This window comes from Euprymna scolopes, chromosome 11 (genome assembly GCF_053919585.1).
Source record: "Euprymna scolopes isolate OS-2025 chromosome 11, ASM5391958v1, whole genome shotgun sequence".
Lineage (NCBI taxonomy): Eukaryota > Metazoa > Mollusca > Cephalopoda > Sepiida > Sepiolidae > Euprymna > Euprymna scolopes.
In genome coordinates this window covers 61,938,123-61,952,000 of record NC_136492.1, presented here as the reverse complement: position 1 = coordinate 61,952,000, position 13,878 = coordinate 61,938,123, and the positions used below count along the sequence as shown (strand labels likewise).

General features: G+C 34.2%; 1 protein-coding gene and 1 pseudogene across 4 annotated transcripts in view; both read right to left on the bottom strand.

Annotated features, from left to right (window-relative positions):
* The window catches only part of LOC145287879 (uncharacterized), a 426,488-nt gene that overhangs the window by 190,580 nt on the left and 222,030 nt on the right, over positions 1 to 13,878 (bottom strand). The window lies entirely within an intron of this gene.
* LOC145288335 (5S ribosomal RNA) lies at positions 1,699 to 1,817 on the bottom strand (annotated as a pseudogene).

The following is a 13,878-nucleotide window of genomic DNA, read 5'->3' as shown; positions in this document are numbered from 1 at the left end:
GCTTATATAAATTCAAAAGGGTCTTAAAGTATTTCATATGTTACCACGTGGGAACGTTTCCAGAATTTTCCTTTTTAAGTCTGTTTTCATCTAAAGTAAAAAGGGCACTGTTACTATATTCGTGTACTTGATCCGAATATAAGGTGATTCTTCTATTTTATTTATTTACGAATAGGAGGGTCTGGCGTTGGCCTGGATTGAATGAGAACGCTTATATCCTCGCAACAATTATTTTTTCAAGAAAATAACCAGAAAAGTGTTGTTTTGTTTTGTTTGTTTGTTTGTTTGTTTTTTTGTTTTTTTTTTCTATTAACGAAAATATTACTTGTGACCTTTTGTATTAATGAATATGTTAGAAGAAGCTTTAAAACCACATGAAGGTTTTAAGAATATTGAAAGAAAACGAAACGAACGCATAGTTTCTGAAAACACGGATAAAAAATTGGCCTTAGTGTTAGGCGAAACAAATTACTATATGTAGGTTTGGTTTCAAAATAGAGGAAAAACTGATTTTATTGTATTTTAATGATAAATTTTATTCCAAATACTTGTCTCTATCATGTGCGTATTAGCGTTAAATGTAAGTATTTTGTCATAGTACTAAACGTGTATAATTGTGTTAAGTTTTACGTTTTTGCTTTATTTTACTTCAATCGAATTCAGTTGTTGGTTGGTTGGTTGTTTTACGGCATATCAACCGTTTTCAGGTTATTTAATGCCGAATCCTGTGATTTTGAAGAGAAAATTGTTAATAGAATATATTTGTTTTTTTTTGGGGGGGGGTCAAGTCAGTTTCTATTTAACCCATAGTTGGGACCCTAACAGGTACTACTACTCCGGGTCAGAGTGGACCTGAGAGCAATGGCAATTAAAGGGTGGCTCCACACTCCCCAAAGCCCGCAAGCTGGAGCCTCACCATCGGATATAGTTTAAGGTCATATCCAGTACCCAATCGAATTCAGTTATTGAGATTAACACTTGATCTCTATATGGAATACATAAATAGTCGGATATTCTGTTAAAGTTTTCCCTCACCTCTCAAACGCTGACTTAGTAATGAAATTAAGCACATCATTTCTTCTCAACCAATTGACGAGTTAACTACGTTATAGCATACCTTTCTTGTAGTCTATTAGTCTTACCGGGTTCCAGGACAAAACAATTATCTAGTTTGGTGAAGTGCTATTACTATAGACAACATCATTTGAAGAAAGTGCACCAGTCTTCAAATATGCCAATGTTAGAGTAGACATACCTAGCGAATTTTATTTGGTTTTCGAATACTAGTAGGGAACGAATCCTCGCACAAGATTATCCTGACAAACGGCTGTACGGAGGGACCTTAAACCCTCCGTGACAGTATCTAGTAAACATTCAAGTGGTGTGTGTTGTGTGTTTGCTGTGCGTATGAATATTCAATTCAAAATATCTGATAGGAAATAGTAAGATTTCGCTTTTCTCTTTATGCTATTTTTCAATTCATTCCTACATACTACACAGAATCACGCAAGGAAATGAATGGGTTAATGTGCAGTCAGTTCCAACCCAATTCAGGGTCTAACCGGCTTCCTCCTTCGGGGGAAGTTTCATGGAAGTATGAAATTCACAAGCAGTCCCCAGTCGCATGTATATCCCCGTTAGGGGAGATGATGACGTAAGGTTTTTGCAACATTTTGCAGGGAGATGTCGACGTCCTCCTACATACAGCACCTAGTCTTCTCAAATTGGTCACCCATTTTAGTAATGACCAGGCTCAACGTTGCTTAACTTCGGTGATCTGACGAGAACCGGTGTGTCAACGTGATTATGCCGTATGATGGGTTAAAGAACGGTGCTCAAGGGTTTTGGTGAGAACAGAGAGAGAAAGAGAGAGAGAGAGGGAGAGAGAGAGAGAGCAGAAGACGATTGAGAAGAAAAAAGGAATCACTAAATACGAAGGAAGCTGTGATAGATAAGACATTGCCTGCACCCTTTCAAGAAGAGTAGGAGAGAGAAAGAAAGATGAAAAGAGGTTCACTTTGAACAGAAATGCTATGTATGTTCAAGGAGAATAGAAAGTGGATCTTTTATTTACTTCCGACAGCCTTGTGTATCTCGCTTCCCTTATTTTGTCATTCTGGGAACGATGTTTCTGACAAAGAGGGCAGAATTGCTATTTTCTGAGTTAGAATCCATCCCATCTATCGTTGGCAAGTTTTGGAACTTCAGTAGTATTTTTCAGAGGCGATTTCCATAAAAGAATGTAAACGATGGATACCCGAGGGACGCCCGGATAAACGGATCTTTGAACTCATCTTTACGACTCAAAGTTTTCGACTATTTGATCTGCGAGTTTCAAACCGACGTATATATTCTCATTTCAACGCTATTCTTATTCGGAAATGCTATTTCATTTTATTTCAGTCGAAATAATCAAAATATCAAGGAGCGGCTTTCTAGGGGCTAACACCTGATCTTTATATGAGACACGTAGATATTCGAACATTTCCATTAAAGTTATCCTTTACCTCTCAACACTGTTAGTAACAAAAGTGAGAAAATAGTTTTCCTCTCCTCAGTTGACCATTTAAATATAATAATATACCTTTCTTGTGGATTCCAGGACGAGCATTAATCTAGTAGGTTGAAGTAGCCAGTTTCGTGCTATTACTTGAGGTAACATCGCTTGGAGAAGATGAACAATTCCTCGTAAAAACCAGTGTGGGTTAGCAGTAGTGAGAAGATCGTATTTTGACCGCGAATATTATGCGATTTTGAATATTTAGCCATGGTTTACTTTTAAGGAAAAGTATTCTCATGTCGGGTTACCCTGACACACCCTTGTACAAAGAGACATTAAACACTTGAGGCCAGGGTCAAGTTCTTTCCAGCAGGCATTATCAGAATACGTCAAGAAGTGACGAGAAATAACTATACACATATCACATTTATATCGCGTGAACACTTTTGTTTTTCTACAAACGAGTCATCGCTTATCAAGGCCCAACGTTCACTCGCGGATAAGGGTGATTTTTACAGCTGGACAGGGAAACATCGAGATTAGTAATGATAGTTTTAATTGGCCAGAAATTAATTATTTGGAGTGTATGGCTTAGCAAGGCATTCCCTTGAAAACAGAATTATCATAGTCAGTCGGGAAGCAGCCTGTAGTATTGTGTACCACAGACGGGCAGGAAAGAAACTTTGCTCGTAGAAGTTCTGCTTAAATTACATACGTACAGGGATAATGGGCAATTATTGGCAGTAATTGTAGCTAAATGAGATTTTGTTCTTATGTAGCGTGTGTGGAAGCTTAGATTGAAGTTCAGTTAAGCACTTGTCATGAAAATAACGATAAGGGAGAGAAAAACTAGCAACGCCTCTTCTGTAAGAAAGAGGTTGTCGGATGGAAAGAAGTCATCGTCCACTAGATTTGGAAGTGTGTTTGTTTATGGGTGCGTTTATCGTGTCAGTGTAACTTAGATTATTATTATTATTATTATTATTATTATTATTATTATTATTATTATTATCATCATCATTGTTGTTGTTGTTGTTGTTGTTATTATTGTTGTTGTTGTTGTTGTTGTTGTTGTTGTTGTTATTATTATTATTATTAATAATAATCTTGTGTGTTTTGAAAAAAAAAATTCAATAGTATAAATTAAAACGATTTTTAATTCCATTAAAACTATAAATATGAAATTATATACACTATAATGCAGTTTGGTTTATTCTATGAACAAATCGGCCATTTTAATCTTTTAATAATAGTTGAAAAAGAAAATGAATTACTTCATGACCTGTAGCTTGCAGAAATTTTGTGATGCCCTAGAAATGTTACCAGAGAAAGAGCAACTCTTTGATTGTGTGCCCCAAAGAGTCAAGTATAAGTTATTTTACTGGGATATATTATGAGAAATGAAGAGAGTTTGAATATGATTGGATCTCCTGCTTCACCCAATTTCAATGCAAGGGCCACCTCCCCGCTTTTCCCTCTACACACCACCGTTCGTAAGCCTTCGGTATTTGAAAGGAATTTGAAAACTGCAGAATAAAAATTCATTTTTTTTTTTAATTCTTCGCAAATCCTCATGAATTAAAATATTTACAGCTTGGTGGGACATTTACATCCCATAACGTTATAGTAAGTAACCTTACAATAACCAAATTATTTACATTTTTATAATAATTAGATTCAGTTAATAATTTAATAACCAAACGATACCATAACGATTAAATTTAACTTTCAAAATCGTATTTGAATTAATCCGTTTGGTAAAAATTTAGAAAAAAAAAACTAAACAAAAACAGAGTCTGTAATGTAGTAGACACGCTGTGGGATAGGTCGAAAAGTGGTCAAAAGAACAGGAAATAACTCTAACTCGCTTTTTGGTTTATACAACGACATCTATTTCTTCGTCGTTACAGCACCCATGAGATTTCGAACGTTATCTCGTCTTTGTTGAGTTCTTTGTCTTTCTTTTTATATAGTCCTCCCCACCCCATCAGTGACCTCATTTCTCATATATTTACATGCGCGCATCTGTGCTTTGTTACAAGTCTTCAAAAGCTAAATAAAAATGAAAGTAAAACTATTCCCGAAAAAACGCCAGATAGTTACAGCAGGTATTTACAGGTAATATACTGTGGCAACATTATTCCATTTTAGGACGTATTTGACTCTTTTCTATGAGGATTGACTCGAGAGTGAGATAACTTCTGGAGCGGTAGAACGATCCAATCATTTTTTCCGGCGATCTTGGCAATGGGGTTGATATAAATCTTCTATTTCAGATTAGGAGTGAAAGTTAGTCTAATAAGCTTGTCAACGCAACGCGCTGCCTCAAAACGAGGTCAAATAGGGATCAGAGCGTTTGTGGTGAAAAGGTAGAAGTTTGATTTTGGATGCATTAAAATTAACCAGTCACCATTCTCTCCATTGCACTATTTGTCATGGTCAGAAGAAAGAGGATAAAAAAAATCTTGATCATGGCCAGTATTTGAAGTGTTGTAATAAATGGTAGTGCCATCTGCATAAATATTGATAAATGGTCGAAGAATGTGATTTGGTAGATGAAGATCAGGAAGAGAGTTGGACTCATAATGAAACACTGGAACACGCCAGCGTTGATATTATATGATTCAGACATCTCCACATCGAAGATTATTTTATATAAATCTATCAGAGGGAAACGGTTTGATAGAGGAAATGATATTTCCTGTTATTCCATAGCTGGAAATCTTGTGATGTATACGGTCATGCCAAACCCTATCAAATGCCTTTGATATGTCAAGAGCTATTGCTCTACATTATATCTAATAACAAATACCTGAAAGTGTTGCATGCCCTTTTGTGAAAAAAGAGAAGCTGAATGAAAATAAGATGGTATGAAAGCAGTTTCTCCATGTTCTGTTTTTCTTTTTGGCGACACTACGATGATGCCGCCCTTTTTGGTCTGCTGCCATACAAGTCTCGCCTGGCAAGAGGAAGGGAAAAGAAGAAAGTTTTTGCCTTTCTGTTGGCAGCTGAACATTTGCTTTTCTAGCTGTCGACAAAAGTTGCAAAAAAATCGCCAGAGGATTAATTCGCCGATTACCATAACTAATAACACTCTTTATAAGAGCCCATCGTTCAAACTCCTCGGTTTCATATTCGCAGGAGCCACAATCTGGAACGAAGATATTGACACGTTGACGAGCTGCTGTAAAGGTGGGCTCTCTCTCTCTCTCTCTCTCTCTCTCTCTCTCTCTCTCTCTCTCTCTCTCTCTCTCTCTTCTGTGCTAGAAAACTACTCACAGTATCCTGTATCTCTAAAAAGCGACCATTCGCCCATGCAGTGAGTATTGTTGTCACATCTGGTGCATTTACCGCTGTCCTCTTTCTTTCTTAAAAAGGATCCTAAAAAAGTTTCAAATCAATAGATCCCGCACTACCAGCTAAGCTCAAACGCCTGTCTCATCGATGCAATGTTGCATCTCTGTGCATGTTTTACAAGTATTTAAATGGAACGTACCATTACTAACTCGTAGCACTTGTACTCCATCGACGTAAATAACTCTGCTAACGCAATAAACATCAAAATCCTATCTTACACTGTAAAGATCCCTAGATTCCGGAAAGCTTTCTACTCTAATAATTTATTTCCTTAAACTGATATATTTTGGAATTCCTCCCTTGTTTCCTGATTCTATTAATGAGCAAAAATTTGAATGTAATGTGAATAGATATCTCGCTGTCCAACTCCTTATATAGTACTTCTGTTGACATGGCCCCATGTCATATTTTGATGTGAATAAGAGTTTTAAACAATGTGTTAATCTTTTATTATTCATCTTGAACAAAGCATAAGCGGCTACGATGTGAAGTAATACCTACAGGAGTATTATGTACCGCAAGATGATTGTTCACGTTACATTTACATCTTTTGCACGTTGGTACAGTCCATAGACTCAGTATAATAAATCTCCATACAAAGAAATAGTGACAAAATATTCTTTCGTTACTGTTACAGGGACATCTTAATTTGCATAAAGATTTAAAATCTTAGGTTTGTGCTAGCTTAGTACTTACACCTTCTCACATTCCCATCAGTATGGTAGGATGTAACGTGAGGTTTATTTAATTTATGTGCGTGGCGAGACGATATTGTAGCTTAAACGACAGTCACACTAATTAAGAAATTAAAACGACAACTTTGCGTCCCTGGCCATTTAATGGAGAGATCAAGGTTATACTATGGACATCCCCAACAGTGTTAAAAAGGGATTACTAAAAAAAGAGGAAATTGTTGATTAATAGAACAAAAGTATGGGAAGTTGGATTAGTAGAAAGACAATAGAGAAAGGGAAGGCACACAAAGGTTATCTGAAACAGAATAGTTAATCAAGGAAAGCTTATTTCCTAGAACTGCTGCCTGTGGAACTCTGTTCCGCTTGTCTGCTTTCCAACTGACTACAATATAATTATCTTCAAGTTCAACGTAAACAAGTTCTCGTTCAGCCGTCCTCGTAAATGATCTAACTATACCAAATTACTTTTTAAAACGTTTATTACGCAACTCTCCCAATGACTGCAATACATACATTAACCCTTATCCTCGAGTGACCTCCGGGCCTTGATATGTGGTGACTCCTGTATATAAAAAAGTATAGCGTTGGTTGGAACAGAGGACTTGATATAGAGGTCAATATTTTTAGATTTAGTTTATGGACAGTTCGTGAGTGGGAGTTAGTTTTGCAACAGTTAACAACAATGTGCGGTTGACGACAATGTACGGTTGACGACGGTTTATGGCAGGTTGTGGCTCGGAGCAGATCGAGATGAGCTGACGTCTAGCGTTTAGAGTGTATATGGTATCACACACACATACACACACACACATACACACACACACACGCATGCACACACACACACACACAGAGAATACAACGTATATCTCCAGAGTGTGTTGAAGTTTGTGTTTTGAGTTGTTTTATTTTTATACTCGTGAGTCACTGTGCGCGACCTCTGCAGGCGTCAATATAAAAGAAGACAACACGTCCAGAAGAGAACCAGAAGAGAAGACGAAAGAGAAGAAGACAATGACACATAACGTTTGGTTCAGCGTTTGTTTATCGGGGGGGGGCACATGATTTCAGACCAGAAAAGAGCAGAATTAATTATGGTCAGAGGCACCAAACTTTCCTCCGGTTGTAATTCGATCTAATTTTATTTTTCAGTTTGGAATTTGAAAATATGCACGAAAACATTTTTGAATTTCCGAACGATTTTCATAAATATTTGAAAATTCCAAAATGTCTGAATAAGTATTTGGAAATTTAAAAATGTCTCCATAAGTATTTGGAAATTCTAAAATGTCTCCATAAATATGAGAAAATTTCAAAATGTCTCCATAAATATTTGAAAATTTCAAAATGTCTCCATAAGTATTTGAAAATTTCAAAATTTCTCCATAAGTATTTGAAAATTTCAAAATGTCTCCATAAGTATTTGGAAATTCTAAAATGTCTCCATAAGTATTTGGAAATTCCAAAATGTCTCCATAAGTATTTGGAAATTCCAAAATGTCTCCATAAGTATTTGGAAATTCCAAAATGTCTCCATAAATATGTGAAAATTCCAAAATGTCTCCATAAATATTTGGAAATTTCAAAATATCTCCATAAGTATTTGAAAATTCCAAAATGTCTCCATAAATATTTGGAAATTCCAAAATGTCTCCATAAGCATTTGGAAATTCCAAAAATTATTCGTTTTATAAATCTCTAATAATAGTGATAACTAATACTGAACCAGCAGTTAACAGCTAGTATACTACATCATCTATATTATATTTCTCTTAGCCTGCTTGTATGTATATGTCTGTCTATCCGTTCCACTTTTTTCGGAAATCACTGAATTATCTGAAATTTTGTATAAACCTTTGTTATGATAAAGTGCAGCGAAATAAGTATTATGATATTCATTAGATGCACAGTTAGGGATTAATAGGAATTAGTAGCCAAAATATTACATTTACTCTAGACGTTTTCTCAGAAACTACAGCGTCGATTTGACCGTGCTTTAATGTAGACCTTTGTTATGATAAGGCACAGCGAAGTAAGTGTTATGACGGCCGTTCAATGTACAGTTAGGGATAGATAAGGAGTGACAGAATTAGTATTTAATGCAAAAATGAACACAAATGTAACCATATTCAACCATAACTTTGGCATAAAGCATTCATTCTAAGTCGATGGGCTCTAATTTTTGTCAGTTTTTAACGAACTAAAATGTCTATAAATAATTATTGAATAAATAACTAAAATATCTATAAATAATTATTGAATAAATTTTGAACATTTAATTGAACTTAATCGTTCTTATTTTTAATAATTAATAAAAAAAAATAAAATAAAATAACAGCTTGTTTACAAAGAATAAGGTTTTAGTTAGACCGTATCATAGAGAGACGGTATGGTCAGCCTTTAGCGCCGGCACTGATAGTTTCTATTTTAATAATAATATTAGTTTCAATTATTTTTAACGAGCAGATTATTTTTTTAACTATTTTAAAACAGATTGCCATAAAAAAATAACATTTTTTATTTTTTTAAGCATATGGAAAAGATTACGTTGTCTGACTTCAAACAGATGATGTTATTGTTTCAGGCGGCGTTTAAAATCTGTTTATTTTAAATAAGGATTTGTTTGTTTTCTTCGAAAAAATGATGACGAAATCTCTATAGTTCTATGTAGAGCATAATTAAGTATTTAAAAAAATAATATTTATCTTTTATTTGCTTGTATATAGGCTTCGAAATTACTCGACACAATTTTTCCAACTATGATATTACTCTTTAGGTGACGGATTTGGCAAAGAAGTGTTAAAATTTTTATCATCATTATTAAATCATATAAATCCTCAGATTTTTTCTTGACATTAATTTCACCCGAGGATTACGGAAGGGACCACTTGAAGGTTGCCAACATTCTAAGTAAAAGTGATTTGGTGGAACGAACTTGGGACACACAGGCTGTCAGTCCGTGTCAGTAACCGCTAGACCACCGTTACCTTCCAAAATTTTAATAATACTCGGTCAGAGAAAACGCGCTAAAAATTCAGTTTATGTAATATAATTTGTATTATTATTAATCTTAATATTATATATTATGTATTATGAAATTTCCAGTTAAAATTCGAGTTCTGTTTTTTATAAACACGACATATTGTCAAATTCGGTGGCGATTTTGTTTTGATTTAACTTAATCACATAATATTGATAAATTTCAAGCGTGCCTTTCTCAATTTTCCATGCGTAATACTAAATGGATATTTAATGGAAATGATTTCCCAATAAGTAATATTTAACAAAAACAACAACATAAAACCATTTTCAATGCCTATACAAAATTTTCCTCGGGTTCTTCTCTAACCACCACTTTTAAACATTACCTATAACTTCTACTATAACTACTACTATTAACCTACATACTTAAATACACTAAGGTATCTTATGTTTGTGCATGCGTTATAACGTTAAACACACATAGCTTAAAAAAAAATGATCATCTGCTCAGCAAAGATGCTTATTGGTAAGTTATCTGATATCAACAAGGGAAACAACTCGGATTTACTCATTATAAAAATGAATTGTTCACAAATCAAATTATGTTGTCTGGCTGGCAAAAGCGGTGAAATTTGAATAAATACATTTCAAACAGTCATTTTACTGATTTGGATAATACCTCTTTTTACGGTAAAAAAAAGATAATATTTGTTTTCGAAGATTAGTAAATTGCTACAATTTTAAATAAAGAAAAAAACAAAAAATAAAAGATGAACGTATTTGTTATATGGATTTAAAAAATATTTACGTGTCAATCACAGGTACTTTTTACGGAAAAAGAATGTCTAATTTCTGTTTAATAGCATTGATCCAGACGGATATTATTTACAAAAGATGGCTATTATGTTAACGGTAAATTATACGGATTGATTTAGAACTAGAAAATATCAGGGCATTTTCAATAATACCGATCCACTACCACCCAAAAAAAATATCGTGTCGGCACCAACTGTCATCACACCAAATAGTCAATAAGAGTCGAGGAGGATGGAAAGATCCAAGAGAGGAAGCAATAAACAGGCCTCCACTGGATAAGTGCGAATAGGGAGATCAAAACGATGGAAAAACAAAACAAATATGCGGAACTTGGCAGAGAATTGAAAAGAATATGGAATATTATAAAAATTAATACCAATCTCACTGCTGATGCAATTCTCTATCTATATAAGAACCAGATACGTCCAAGGATGGAGTACTATTGCCACATATGGGCAGGAGCTGCTAGAAAAGACTTGTCCTGCCTTGATAGGGTTCAAAATAGACTTCGTGGCCTGGTGGGAGATGTTCTTTTCTCTTCGCTGCAACCTCTGTCTCACAGAAGAGATGTTGCGAGTTTGTCTCTGCTTTATCGTTATTTTCATGGAAAGTGTTCAACTAAGCTTCAATCTATGGTCCCCCCTCGCCAAACTTTCACAAGAAACACTAGACTAGCTGAAAACATTATCAATAATTTTCCCCACTCTTTATCTGTACCTAAACCTAAACATAGATTTCATGATCAAAGCTTCTTTCTTAGAACTGCACGCCTGTGGAATTGTCTTCCGTTTTCCTGCTTTCCAGCTTTCTATAATATGGCTGTCTGCCTAGCTGCACTGATGAGCTGGATGTGGATGACTATAATGCTCCTCATCTTGAGTTGGGCATATTAAGAAGTGATACACGAATTACCATTAGCATATAAGCGACGCTCTTTGTGCAAACAAATCGAGCTTAGGTGGTTCGGACGATGTCAAAACATCGTTAAACTCATGACTCACACAGCAGCCGCCGATAGCGTAGTGGTTATGAGATTTGCCTGTCGTACAGGCGGTCGGGTTTCAATCCTGGCTTGAGATAGTTGCCTGTTTAGCCGCATTTATGAGCTGCGAAACAGTACTGTATGTGGATGACTATAAATATATATATGCATACACTAGCTGTACTCGTGTTTCAGACGTTTCCCACAAAAATATGCCGAGTTGTGAACAGTGTTAACGCACGACTTTCCACATATATAAATCAATATATTAGATAGTAAATGTCTTTGAAAATTTCGAGAATATACTTCTCTTTTTTAAAAAGATAATAAACCAAAAGAATGGTGTTTAAAATGCCATAAGAAAAAAACAGGAAAACGGAATCAGTTCAGCTTCCTTTTTTTTTTTTTTTTTTTTTTTTACGGCAATCGATTATTTTCTTGAATCGTGCATTTCTAATTTTTACAATAAGTCATACAAGTTCCCGGGTTAGACAGGGCGTACGTAAAGAAGGCTGCAGCTTACATCAGCCGTAACGTTGCAGGAAACACATCCAAGACGAGAGCAACAGACCGAGTGATCTAAATAATCAAAAGAATCACTCCTTATCTACAAAATAAATATCTACCTGCGTTCACTTTCATTCCATTACTTGTTCTATTTACTTTGCTTATTTCTACCATTTTTTTCATTTATATATTTTACTGTATGTTATGTTTTAGATGTATGTTACACATGCGTGCGTGCGTGCGTGTGTAACGGGTAATGAACCAATGAAAATAATAATTTAAAAACAAAAAAAACAATAAAATACAGAAATTTGCGACTCACTCTTTTGTTGATTGGTTTCGGTTCGGGACATGCTTGGAGGTTTTAAGCAGCAAGTATAACTGAATATACTTCTATTTTATTGGTGATTGAAAAATTTCGGCGATCCTATCACCTTCTTCGGCAAAGAATGAGCAGATATTTAAGTTCCTCTCAGATTTATGCCTAGCTCGTATTTATTGATCTCGGTAGACACATGTGCGACGTGCGTATGTTTTTTTTCCCCTAACGTGATCATGTTCAAAAGAGATGGGCTGGAAAGTCAAAGTTTATAACCACAATACAATCTATCCTGTAGATCAATAATCTTTCTCGTTTCTCGTTTCTCGTCACACACACACACACACACACACACACACACACACATATGTGTGTATGTATGTATATATATGTATATATGTATGTATATATATATGTGTGTGTATGCATATTATATACGCTGTCTCCAAAAATTATTCTAGCACATTCAATGAATGATTTTTTAACTACGTTTTCATTTATAGAAAATGAATCTCATATATATATATATATATATATATATATATATATATATCTGTATGTATGTATGTATGTATGTATGTATGTATGTATATATTCACTATTTTTATAAAAAAACACTACATTTAAGATTTGCAAACTAAATTAATATTTTTCTTTTAATGATCTCAATATTGCTAATATACAAAAATATACGAAATGCTTTGATACCAAAAAATATACGAAATGCTTCGATACAAAAAAAGAAAAGTATCGATGTATAAGCTATGTATATATATATATATATATATATATATAAAGCTATATATATATATATATATATATATATATATATAATCTGAAAGAATAATTATTATTGACACATTGAACGAATTTATCACTTTAAAATACTATATAAATAAAGAATTAAACACATTCGAAATTCGGATTTTCAACCATAAAATCTGATACGCGCGCCATTGTTTTTTCGTTGTTGTTTTACTTACAATCCTCACCCTCCCCACAATACAATATATTTTGTTCAGTTTCGGCTGATTATTTTAAGTAGATTTGTAAGCACAAATGTAAAAGGGGGTTTGTAGGCAAAAAAAAAATATATAAATATCGATTATGAAAAAAAAGCCAGTTATAACGTTCATGCTTCACTTAAGTAATCAGTAAAACTTTCGTATTGATTGGATAATTACTTAATTTTTGGTAGATTTAAAAAAAAAAAAAAAGACTCCATCAAAAAATACTTACTCCTCCTTCCGTTTTGGCCATGCCTAATGTGCAATGAAGGTAAAAAAAAATATACAATATGAAAAATATTTGATTTGTATTGTTTTCATTCATCGAAAAATATATCTTTTAGCATCGAATCATCGAATTTGGTTTTTAGAATAATTTCTCATATTTTCGTTGATACGTTCTTTTTAATGTAGAAATATCACATCTGTTACCAAAACTCATTTCACCAGCGTGCTCTACGTAAAGACTAGACATTATTTATCGCCACTATTTGACATGAGGAGAGATCAACTGTCATCGGCATTCATCGTTATAGCTCGTCAATGAAGAAAAACTTACAATGACTATAACTCGCTGAAGAAATATATATATATATATATATATATATATATATATATATATATATATTTAACCCTTCATCTGTGTGTCTCTGTATGTACTGTATGTATGTCCATTCCCTATGGACTTGGAGACGTCCGGGCCGATTTTTATGAAA